Here is an 11,981-nt window from a genome sequence, read left to right on the forward strand (position 1 = left end):
CAATCTTCTGAGTTTTACTGCCTTCTCCCTGATCATAGAAGTTTATTTCTCCTGGAACTTTGGCCTCTCCACATGAGTTTATTTCTCATGGGAGTTGTTCCGTTCCCCTAACCTGGTCTCCTTGTTTGAATCTCTCATCCTCAACAGGGTGAATCGAGGGAATCTCCTCGAACTCACCATCCCCAAGCAGTTCAAGGTGTAGGGAAGGTCAAATGAAGTCACTTCCTCCCCGACAAAGCTACATTCCAACCCTCAATGCGGTTGCTAAAGATCTTTGGTACTGTAGGGTTTCCAATACCGATTCATATTGATAGCTCAAGACAACAAGCGAGGGACTCCAACAATCATGCTCCTCCGCCTCACCAAAGCCTTTATTTGGCACCTTGCATATAGTATTCATTGCATATAACATTGCATCCTCAAAGGCGTAGCATATCCGTCAAAGCGGATCATTACGCCACAGAAAAATTCAAACATGCATACAAAGCATAAGCCAGATAATACAAATCCGCACCCAATCAAGACAACGATACTTCCCCACCTAAAAAAAATGTCCCTACAAACTCCGATTGATATCTGCTACTGCATTACAAATCTCCTTATGCCACGATGCCGATACCTGGCATCTTTAGTCACCTTTCAAAACCCAGTTCCCGTCCTGATAATCACTCTTCAAAGCCCAATTCCCGCCTTGACAAACTTTTTCAAAGTCCAGTTCTCGCCCTGGCAAACTTTTTCAAAGTCCAGTTCTCGCCCTGGCAAACTTTTTCAAAGTCCAATTCCCGCCTTGGCAAACTTTTTTAAAGCCCAATTCCCGCCTTGGCAAACTTTTTTAAAGCCCAATTCCCGCCTTGGCAAACTTTTCCAAAGTCCAATTCCCGCCTTGGCAAACTTTTTCAAAGTCCAGTTCCCGCCTTGGCAAACTTTTTCAAAGTCCAGTTCTCGCCCTGGCAAACTTTTTCAAAGTCCAGTTCTCGCCCTGGCAAACTTTTTCAAGGTCCAGTTCTCGCCCTGGCAAACATTTTCAAATTCCAGTCCCTGCCCTGGCAAATCCTTTCCATCATTTTCAATCCTCCCTAATGGTGAAGTCAGTTCTCGCCTGGCAACCACCATTCATCCATAATTTCTCACCGTAAAACCAATTCCCAATCCCCAGCAAATCATTATTTTCTTTTCCCATTCAACCATTACACACCATAAACTTTTCCACCAGAAAAAAGAAAAATATTCTCTTTTCCCCAGCAGATATCAAAACAAAAATAAAGATAACACTTACACCATCCTCTCTTCAGGACAAATTTCGGGTCTTGATATTTAATCTTCTTCTACCTTGAACGTTCGAAAGGCTAACGCCAATCTCACCTTCTGGTTTAAGAAGATTAAATAGGGGCAGCTGTCATACCCCAAATTTGTCCTACCCTTTAATTTCTAACTGGCTTAAGCATTGCATTCATCCGCATACCTCCATTAGGTCATCTAACATATCACGCATCATTAATCAATAAAAAAGGTGTGGGAGCAAGGATCTTGGAAGCTAGGGTCTTTGTATGTCGTTCAGGGTGGACTTCTTTCTCCTAAAGCTACAAGGTTTTCCTCCATGAAGATTCATCAGAGGCAAGAAGACTATGGTTCTTATACACAATGTCTACAATCGTCGATTCATCAAAGATTTGTTGGATTTCATCTCGAGGTGTCCTTATGTGCTTCAATACTTTCTTCCTCGAGGATTCTTCGATGTACTTTTGTTATGATGGATTGAAATACCGATGTGAGTCATGGCATGAGAGATGAACTTGTGGATTCATTTTGATCAGAGAAGTTTGGTTCTCATCATTTTTACTTGTTGCTTGCAATACAAGTTAGAGTGGACTTGAGTTTATTCTTAAAGACTTGAAATGGATTTGCATAAAAAAGGAGAGGAGTAATCGAAAGTGCTTGGTATTCCAGTTACAAGACTAAGACGTGCATGATTATTCATCAAAAAGATTTGTTAGGCATTGGTGCAATTCCATTCAAATTCATTCAACCATTCATTCAAGATCTTTACGTTTACGTTCATTATCATCCAAGTTTCAAGCCCAAGTCATGTGAATACCGATCATCATTCAAGCGTTCGATTCAAACTATCAAATTCCAATTCAAAATAACCACGTCAAATTTCAATACACAAGTTCAATTCATGTTACATAATATTCAAAAAGGTCCACATTCAAATTACAAAAGTCAAATACCCAATACAGAAAAATCATACAAAAAGAATATACCATTCAATGCCCTTTTACAAAGTTCTTTCACATTACACTTTCAATCATATCCAAAAAGTCCTATTCTACTCTATGAGTCAAATGAGCACAAGTCATAAACCGTTACAAAAAAAAACTTTCATATTACATCACCAAAAAGATTTTACACAAAAAAAACTACATCCTAGTTTGACTATGGACTTGTTTCTCTGCCCGAACTCCAAGCATCTGAACCAAAGCGTAAAACCAGTGGAATTAACATACAGCTCACACTTTCTTCCACATCAAAGGAAAGCCTTGCATTACTCACACAATTGTCAACCTGCTTGCAGTCATATTTCGATTTACCAAACTTGCAGCATAGCCAAACAATTCACATCTAAACCAAAACGAGCTGCTTCCGCCTGAGCAGCAGCAAGGAGGTTAACCCATGTTCATACCATAAAACTTCTCCACATCCTAGACCTGTACAAGGAATAAACACACATCCATCCATTGGAAAATTCAATAAAAGATTTCTAACAATCATGCAACACAAAAACAGTTCCTAACTAACACATTTCAAACCACAAACTTACCAACAGCCTGTTGCACCATTTAACAAACTAACAGTTCCAGTCATACCATGTCCACATTCATATTCAAATAGCAAACTAAAAGAGGAGTGTAAACTAAGTTATAGCTACCATCACCATCATCCCCACTGAGTTATATTCAGAGATCCTTTAAGCAGTTTGGGTTCAATTCAAGTTCAATGGGTCTGAAGCAACGTTAAGTCTGCCACAAAGCTCAGTCTAAGCATAAATGCCCTAAAGGCTACTTACTTTATGCGTACTGATCATGTTCCAAAAGAAAACGCAGAGAACCTCTATGTGTTCGACAGTCGCTCGTACACAATCCAATTCGTGTTTATGCTCGAGGTTTGATATCAAAATGAATGCTCCATGCTCACTTGAATCAAAATAACCTGCAGAACATAACCACACCTAATATCAGTGACAGTTTTATAACTAACTATTTCTATCAATCATAGCCACCTACATAGCAGCACTAATTGTTCTAATAATCTATTAACAGCTTTTATATAGCAGTAATAACACCTAACATTTTCTACTAATCAATTGTTGACTGACATTTCCCTCTTACTAGCATCTAATTGGTCAAACCAACTTGTAACTGCCCTAACCAATTTGTAACCAATCCAACTGCCATAACTAACCTTCCCTCTCATTTTCCAATTTCAAAAATGACATCTAACCTAAACTTCATCCCAATCTCTAACCATCACCAACAGAAAAACAGAATTAAAACTATCTAACTGATTCAATCTCAGCCCTCCAATCCATAACAGAAAACTCTCATCCTAGGGCTACTAATCACTCTCCTCTAACCGATTCAACCTCCTCTAACTGAATTCATCTTCAGCTCTCCTTATATAAACTACTCTTCACCATCTCATTCAAAAACTTTCCACGCCACTTCCTCCATCATCACATTCCACATACATCTCCCACACGCCATTTCACACTCTCTCCAATCCACTCTTCTTCAACCTCTCACCAATTCTCTCTGCACTTTCATTCATCATCATCACCACTCCAACCTCTCAACAGAAACCTTCACTCATCACCGTCTTCAACCACTCTCTCAATCTTCATCATCTCCACAATCTCCAGAACAGAACACAAAAAACGAATTCAGAAGCCACAGATCATAAGAGAAGGAAACAAAAGAGGCGTAACAGAAATTGGAGAGAGAACTCACCGATAATCAAAGCGTAACAAACTTTGGCTCCAATCTTCATCTTCATCTTCATCTTCATCGATCCAGAGTTCTTCATCCTTCAATCACCACAAGAAAATCACACCTCAAGCTTCAAGTCCTCCATCGTTCATCAGAGAAATCACATAACAGAGACTCAACTCGTGACAAACTTTTCTCGATCTTGAATCTTCTTCATCTTTTTCATCATCCTCAACGAACCTCAACATACGCGCAAACATCAACGAACATCGTTGCGCCACTGCAACGAGTCTTCAACGCACGTCTTTGACACCATGACTGCATCATTCAACATTACGATTCGCAATCCATAGCGCATCAGATCAGGAGTCAGAAGTATGAAGAAGTAGACAGGGTCTTCGTCAGAGGAGGTTGAGTTCTCAGGTAGTTGCGGCAAGTGTTGAGTTGATTGGAGATCGTGAGAACGAGGTGCGAGGCGAGCAAAGATAAGAGAAGTGGAACCGGAGACGGAGGGCTCAAGACGGAGAAGCTCCGATCGGAGAAGGACTCGATTCACTGCGCCGTCGTCTATTTGTTCGTGGAGGAGAGGGTGGATTCGCTTGAGTTCAATGTTCATGTAAGCCTTTACCCTAACCCTTTCTACATTTCTTTTTTTAATTTTTACTATTAAGAATACTTGAACAAATCTGCATCACAAGAAAAATATGTTGAATAATTCCTCGGGCCATGTACACGAAATTGCTATTGCTCACCCCACTAAGCCCATGCACCCCCATCTGTTTACACTAAAGCTGAAACAAAAATAACTATTGGGCTGAACTCAGACTGGGCCCTGCGCCCTTGCTACTCATCACTTCCATTCCATTTTCACCCCCTGTGTGCTTGGTTTTAGACCTTAGGCTTAGTTAATAACTAGTTTGTTTTCTAACATTTTAGTTAATAAAAGCATGGTAAACAATAAAATCCATTAAAATTTGGTTAGATTTTTAGGTAATAAAATTGTAATAAAAATCATCCTTTTTGTTAGATTTTTTGGGTAATTTTTGGCACAAAAACTTTCATAAAAATCATATAAATAATAGTACTTTTAATTCACTTTTGTGCTATATTTTCTACTTGTTCTTTTTCATGCTTTTATGCTATTTTCAATATTCTACTTTTTGCTTTAATTTTCATGCTTCCTTAAATCCTAACCTTAGGTAGAAACCATGATAACATTAGGTAGAAATTCCCTTCATACTTAGGCTAGTTTCTTTTTCTTTTTACAACCATAAAACATCTAAAAATACTTGGATTTAATCCCTTTAAAAGACACCAAGAAAACTCATAAAAAATGACTAATAAATACTTTGACTAATAAAAAGGGAATGGAAACTTGAACGTCCCTTGCTTTAGGGAACGTTCGAGAGCTTGGACCTCCCTTGCTTTAGGGTTCCGTTCGGGCGTAAGTTCCCAACTTCTAAAAAACACAAACCATAGAGTAACTCGAGTTTCCCTTGCTTTAGGGATTTTCTCGAAACGCTCAAAGTCTCTCTCTCATCTCTTTCTCTTAAGGGCACTGTTATCTCCGCTCCATTGCATCCTAGGCTGTCCCCTTATGCAAGAGCGCGAGCGTTAACTCCGCCCAACTAAAAACACAAAAACAAACAAAACTATGGAGCCGAACTACGGCGCTCTGATTCCTGAAAAGGATACGTAGGCATCAAGTCGCGGGGCTTGAACGAGCACACTTGTAAATAATTCCTTCTTTTCCCCGTATTTCTTTTGCATTCATTCGCATATAGACATAGACATAGTACACACCCTTTAGATAGAAACAAACATAGGTGGATACCATCGAGTACGATGGGCGCGAGGGGTGCTAATACCTTCCCCTTGCGTAACCGACTCCCGTACCTTGATTCTCTGGTCGCAAGACCCTGTTCCATCCTTTGTCAGGTTTTCTGATATTCCTTTCCCTTATGGGATAAATATATTGGTGGCGACTCTGTTCATTTTTCGCGAGCGTGCGACAGCCGTAAAAGACTATCCTTTAATGGAAAGATTATTTTGAACCTTTATAACCCGTAAAGTTTTATTTGAATTCATTTCTCTCTAAGCATATCTAACAGTATATCTTATTAGATGAAAAAAAATGAACGTTCTAAAGTTGTCCTTAATCAAAATGCAATTTCAAATAGTTATCGTAAAGAGATGCAATATGCTAAGTGGTTCAAACTTATCTTTCAAAATGCTAGCCGAAAAACACTAATAAAAAAAGATATTGAGAAAAAAGTTGATTTGAAAATTTGTCTTTTTCCGATGACATTTATAGCCCCTATGCATCTATCAAATAAGAAAAGAAATGTACCTGGAAAAGACTCAATTGCCCTTTATTCAAAAAATTACACCTAAGTTCTCAATACCTAAGTTGCGATCATGTTTACGTAATTGTAATTTAATATATATAAAATGCTTTTCCACCTAATTTTCATTGGAATTAAACACGGCATTTTTTTACAGTTAAATATATTTTTTATTTCGTTGTGAAAAACAAATGCGCGCACAACACCAGTACCCGTGCGGATGCACGGGTATCCCACTAGTTAACTTAGTGTTAGGTGTAGAATGAGAACCAAAACAAGACGAACCAATAAACTTAATAGAGATGATTTTTCCATTGCCTATCTGAACTCTATCATTACCTAAATAAGTAGACTTATATTGATGATGGAATCAAAGCAAGTAAGGTGATGTGAGGCACCTAAATAACCATGCTTGAGACATCAAATCTTGTGGCATGAAATATTCATCAATACATGTGGATATGTTTTAACCATCATGGCAGTTGGAGTGTTGGAGCTACCTAATACATTATACAACTCAACCTTGGTTTGACTGTCATTTTCATGCACATTTTTACGAACACCACGTGTGTTTGCTGCAAAGAAAAAATATACATCATACATGTGCCAAAGTTCAAGCACAACATGTCCATCATTTTCACAAAGCTGGTATGTTGGCTCATTGTTTGGTCTACTTCCTTTGCAGGGACTACAACCCCTAAAATGAAAGTTTCTTCATTGACCATGCATGCTTGATTTCCATGACTAGGAGAAGGTCAATGTTGAGCTAAATTTTCCAAAACATTTGAGACAAAAATTTATTGCATGAACTTATCAAGTTAAGCTAGTTGAATATATAACAATGCTTCAACATCATATATTGTATAAGGCTACAGACAACAGTACACTTGCATCATAAACAATATGATAACATCAATATGATCTTTTTCACGTATGGAATCACCTATATGCAACAAGGAATGTGCAATTGCTTTGAGTGATTGGTTTGTTTTGGTTATTTTGAGTTTAATGTGCAATTGTCTCACTCTTGCTTTCATAATATTTGTAAAGTGCTTTTGAACCTTATTCCACACCTCATAAGATCATTTACAAGAGAAAAAGCGTGGCAATACCATTTTAGAGATTGTTGACAACAATCATGTGACCAAAGCTTGATCTTGCACTATCCAAGACTATTTTCGGGATTACTGAAAGACCTCACAAACTAATACGAGTCTTTTCAGCATAATTTATTCTCACTCACATGCTTTCCAGAAAACTTCCCAAAAGGTCACTCACTCAAATACTACTCCAAGTCAAACACGTTTAACTATGGAGTTCTTATCTATTAGGCATGTTTAACTATGGAGTTCTTATTTGTTAAGCTACCTAAAACAAGATGCATCTTGTTGGTATAGGTAGTACCAATCAATCCTTATAATCTTTCCTTCAGCCATGCAGTCCCATCCCTGCATAGCCTTAGGACCCCTTTCATTTCGATATGAATTCGGAGAACACTCCTCGCCCTCTTCGGCCTCGACAGCTTCTGAGAGAACCATGCTCTGATACCATTTGTAATGCCCAGACTGCTTTCAAAAATACCGACTGACCCCATAAACCAACACGAGTCTTTTCAACATGCTTTGTCCTCACTCAGATACTTTCTAGGAAAATTCCCAGAAGTTTTTCCTTCCAAATACTACTCCAAGTCAAGTATGCTTAACTATGGATTTTTTATGTTTTAGGTTGCCAAAAAGAAGATGCAACTTGTTGGTATATATAGTACTAATCAATCCTTATAAGTCTTCCTTCAACCATGTAATCCCATCCTTGCACAACCTCAGGATTCCTATCATTTTGATGTGAATTTGGCGACCACTCCTCTCCCTCTTTGACCTCGGGTGTTAGAGATCACACCTACCACATGTTGATTCCACAACCGATAGTTGTCATCTTGCTACTTGATACAAAGTTTGGGACCAAACGATGGAGAAGAAGAAAAGCTTCCAAAAAGTGAAGCTACATCCTGTGAAGAGGTTTGATTCTTGGACAGTGGTAACGATTCATAAATTTTTTCCATTGAGGAGCTTCAATATGCAAGAAGAGATGAATGAGAAGTAGCAAATAGATTAGCGGAAAGAATGATCAAATGCGAGTGATACCATGTTAAATGTGTTAGCTAACTTTTATGAGTTGATTCTCCGATTCATTTTCATTCTTCATTCATTCAAAGTTTAACTTGGTACACAATAATGGGATATATATATATATATATATATATATATATATATATATATATATATATATATATATATATATATATATATATATATATATATATATATATATATATATATATATATATATATATATATATATAGGGGACGACTCAAGTGAGAACACTTGGTTATTATGAGAAATGAGAACAATGAATCACGACCATTAAATTTTGATTTTGTTGATTTTAATGGACTAGATTGGTTTCTCTTTATAGGATCCTTAATATTTATTTTAAATCAACATAGAAAGAGAAACCAATCCAGTCGATTAAAATCAGCAAAATCAAAATTTAATGGTCGTAATTCATTGTTCTCATTTCTCATAATATCCAAGTGTTCTCACTTGAGTCGTCCCCTATATATATATATATATATATATATATATAGAGGGCATATCATATGAGAATGCCTTTTTTATATGAGAATGTGAGAATGAATCTGAACCATTGAATTTTAAAATAAATGGTGGAGATTATGTGTGAATCTTTTTTTCTCTCTCCTCCATCATTAAAATAAAAGATTGAAGAGAGATAAAAAAAAAATTCACACATAATCTCCACCATTTATTTTAAAATCCAATGGTTCAGATTCATTCTCACATTCTCATATAAAAAAGTCATTCTCATAAGATATGCCCTCTATATATATATATATATATATATATATATATATATATATATATATATATATATATATATATATATATATATATATATATATATAATTTGGTTAAGTTCTAAAAAACTCTAACAACCTTTCTAGTAATATAATTTAAGTCTAAAAAACTCTAACTGACTCAACAACTTATAACTAACTCTAACAACCTTTCTAGTAATATAATTTAAGTCTAACAAGCCTCTTAAACTAATACTTGTAATAGATTGTCTGTGTATGAAGATATGTTACTATGGGAGTTTTTCAATCCTCCATTCTATGAGAGAGAGATTTAAATCCCCTAAATAACACACAAGTGCCACATCTTTGACTTAGGGTCAAGTTTAGATTGACTTTCAATGCATATATGTACATAAAATGGACACCAAAAATAAAAATTAAAGTGTCAATACCAATGAAGTTACTTGTCAATACCACTTATGCAACTTTCCTCTTCAATGATGCCATGCTGGCTTTTTGATGAAATAGTATAACATGTTAATTGTCTCTGCCTAAAAATCCTAGTATTTAAATGGAGGCTTCTTCCCTTCATTTAAAAACATATTCATTCTTTCCATAACACCATTATTTCTAGTGTCTTTCAAATTGAAAAATGTATATAAATATTGTAATCTACACAAAATTTTTAAAAACCTGAATCAATGTATGTCTCATTAATTGTCTGTAAATATTTGATTTTTTCCATCTGATTATTTACATATGATTTCTATAACTTGGCAAAAAATTATATTTATATTTTAGGAAATACACCCAAATTATGTGTGAAAATCATTAGTAAAATTCACAAAATGATTGGAACCACCTATAGAGGCCTCTCTAGTGGCTCCCAATGGATCATAATGTCCATAAAGTAGGACTCCATTTCTTTTATACTTCTCGAGTCTAAAACAAACACAACGCTATTTTTGAAGTACACAATACTTGCACAAACCCTTCAACCTAATCCTTTTTATAAAGTTCAAACATCTCATGCTAACTTAGATGGCATAAAGCCATGTGTCATTATGTGCAACAATATTCCTCAATAATTTTAGATGTTACATCCATTCCCTTTTTCACTTACTATTGTAAAGGAACCCTTGTTAAACTTTAAAATATTCTTATCTTCATGAATCTTGTAGGAAAAACTATTTGCATGTAGAGTATCCAAGAATATCATATTATTCTTAATTTTAAAATATAATTGGCATCATTCAACATTAATCATTCACATGCACCATTTTCATAGCATTTATTATAGTGTAGGACAAGGTACAACCCACAAGAAATCAGGTCATCCCAAGTTTGAGGAGATAAAGCAGACTAGGAGATATACACACTGTAACACCCCAATGCTACCCGAAAATATAATGCAAGAAATATCAGAGTATTTAGAATTCCAAACAACAAATTGGAGTATCACATATCAACTTAAAACTTCAACTTGTATTTCATTCAACAATGATACATAGCATTTCAAATAACAGTCAACTATCAGCTTTATTCAACTCAAACAACTTGGAAGTATAACAAGTACTTCATATTATTCAACTTGGATTTCAACGGTTATAGTAACAACAACTAAAACATTAACAATATAGAAACAACAATATAAACAACCCCCCAAGTGCTACGTATCAGAGCGACATACCAACAGGACTCGATGAAGCAACAAACTTCCACAGCTATACTTGAGTACCTGCCCATTTCCCATGGTAGGGGAAACATCATCAGAAGGGGTGAGATATCAAACAGTATAAAGGAAAGTATGATAATAGATATAGCAAAATAAGATCATACACAATTCACCACTTCTCAATATAAGCAATTTGCATCACGACAACAACATGGTTCATATATTCCAACTTATACACATATATCATTAATACATATATATTCACATTCTCATCATATCTACAACACATCAACAATCCATATCAAATAAATTCAACTTCACAAACTATGCATCCACACATCATAACAATGAATCGAATGCAACTCGGTATGCGACTCAAACTATGCCTATGCATGTGATACCATTTGGAGTAAAACTCCCAACTTAAACATTTGCCATTCAGGCCATCGTCACTTTTGCCATTTTCATGCCAACTTAAACATTTACCGTTTTCAGGCCGTCGTGTTTGCCACAACAATCACATACAACATAACAAAAATCTCATCACGAGGCATACACATATATCACTGTTATTACCAATTATTAGAGGTAATCATCATCACAAAAGGCATAAGCCTATATCGTCACTACAACACTGGCCATAGGCCTACAACATCATCATCGTATCAACAACATAATCATAATCACATCACCAACATCACAATATCAACAACGTATTATTACAACAACATAGCAACTATACCAACATCAACATAGAACAATTTTCAACAATAGATTCATTGACAGTAGAACAATTTCAGCAATTTCAGAAACAACCACACACCGCAACAATTTTACACAACCACAAATAGAGGCGATTATACAAACCCAATCCCACATACAATTCATCATAATCAACTAAACTAACGATAATTCACTGGGATTCATGCCATAAGGCTAATCACATAACAATGCACAATAATAATCATATTGGCAATCACAATATTATTTGCAACAAAGGCATCCAAACCAAAATTACCATTTTCGGTCAATTCACAAAATAATCACAATATGCCAACTTACCAAGTAAACCAATTCAAGTTCCAATTAGCATCTAATTCAA

General features: G+C 35.9%; 1 long non-coding RNA gene across 2 annotated transcripts; it reads right to left on the minus strand.

The window, feature by feature from the left end:
- Positions 1-2,245: 2,245 nt before the first annotated feature.
- LOC131652135 (uncharacterized) lies at positions 2,246-4,666 on the minus strand. 2 transcript variants are annotated; one of them, XR_009298596.1, is made up of 3 exons: positions 4,008-4,645; positions 2,822-3,210; positions 2,246-2,708 (listed from the first exon to the last, which is right to left on the minus strand). It is a non-coding gene; the product is annotated as an uncharacterized LOC131652135 (long non-coding RNA). The 2 variants fall into 2 exon arrangements; XR_009298595.1 differs by having other exon boundaries at positions 2,246-3,210; positions 4,008-4,666.
- Between the last annotated feature and the right edge of the window lie 7,315 nt (positions 4,667-11,981).

Source organism: Vicia villosa, linkage group LG2 (assembly GCF_029867415.1).
Source record: "Vicia villosa cultivar HV-30 ecotype Madison, WI linkage group LG2, Vvil1.0, whole genome shotgun sequence".
Classification (NCBI taxonomy): Eukaryota; Viridiplantae; Streptophyta; class Magnoliopsida; order Fabales; family Fabaceae; genus Vicia; species Vicia villosa.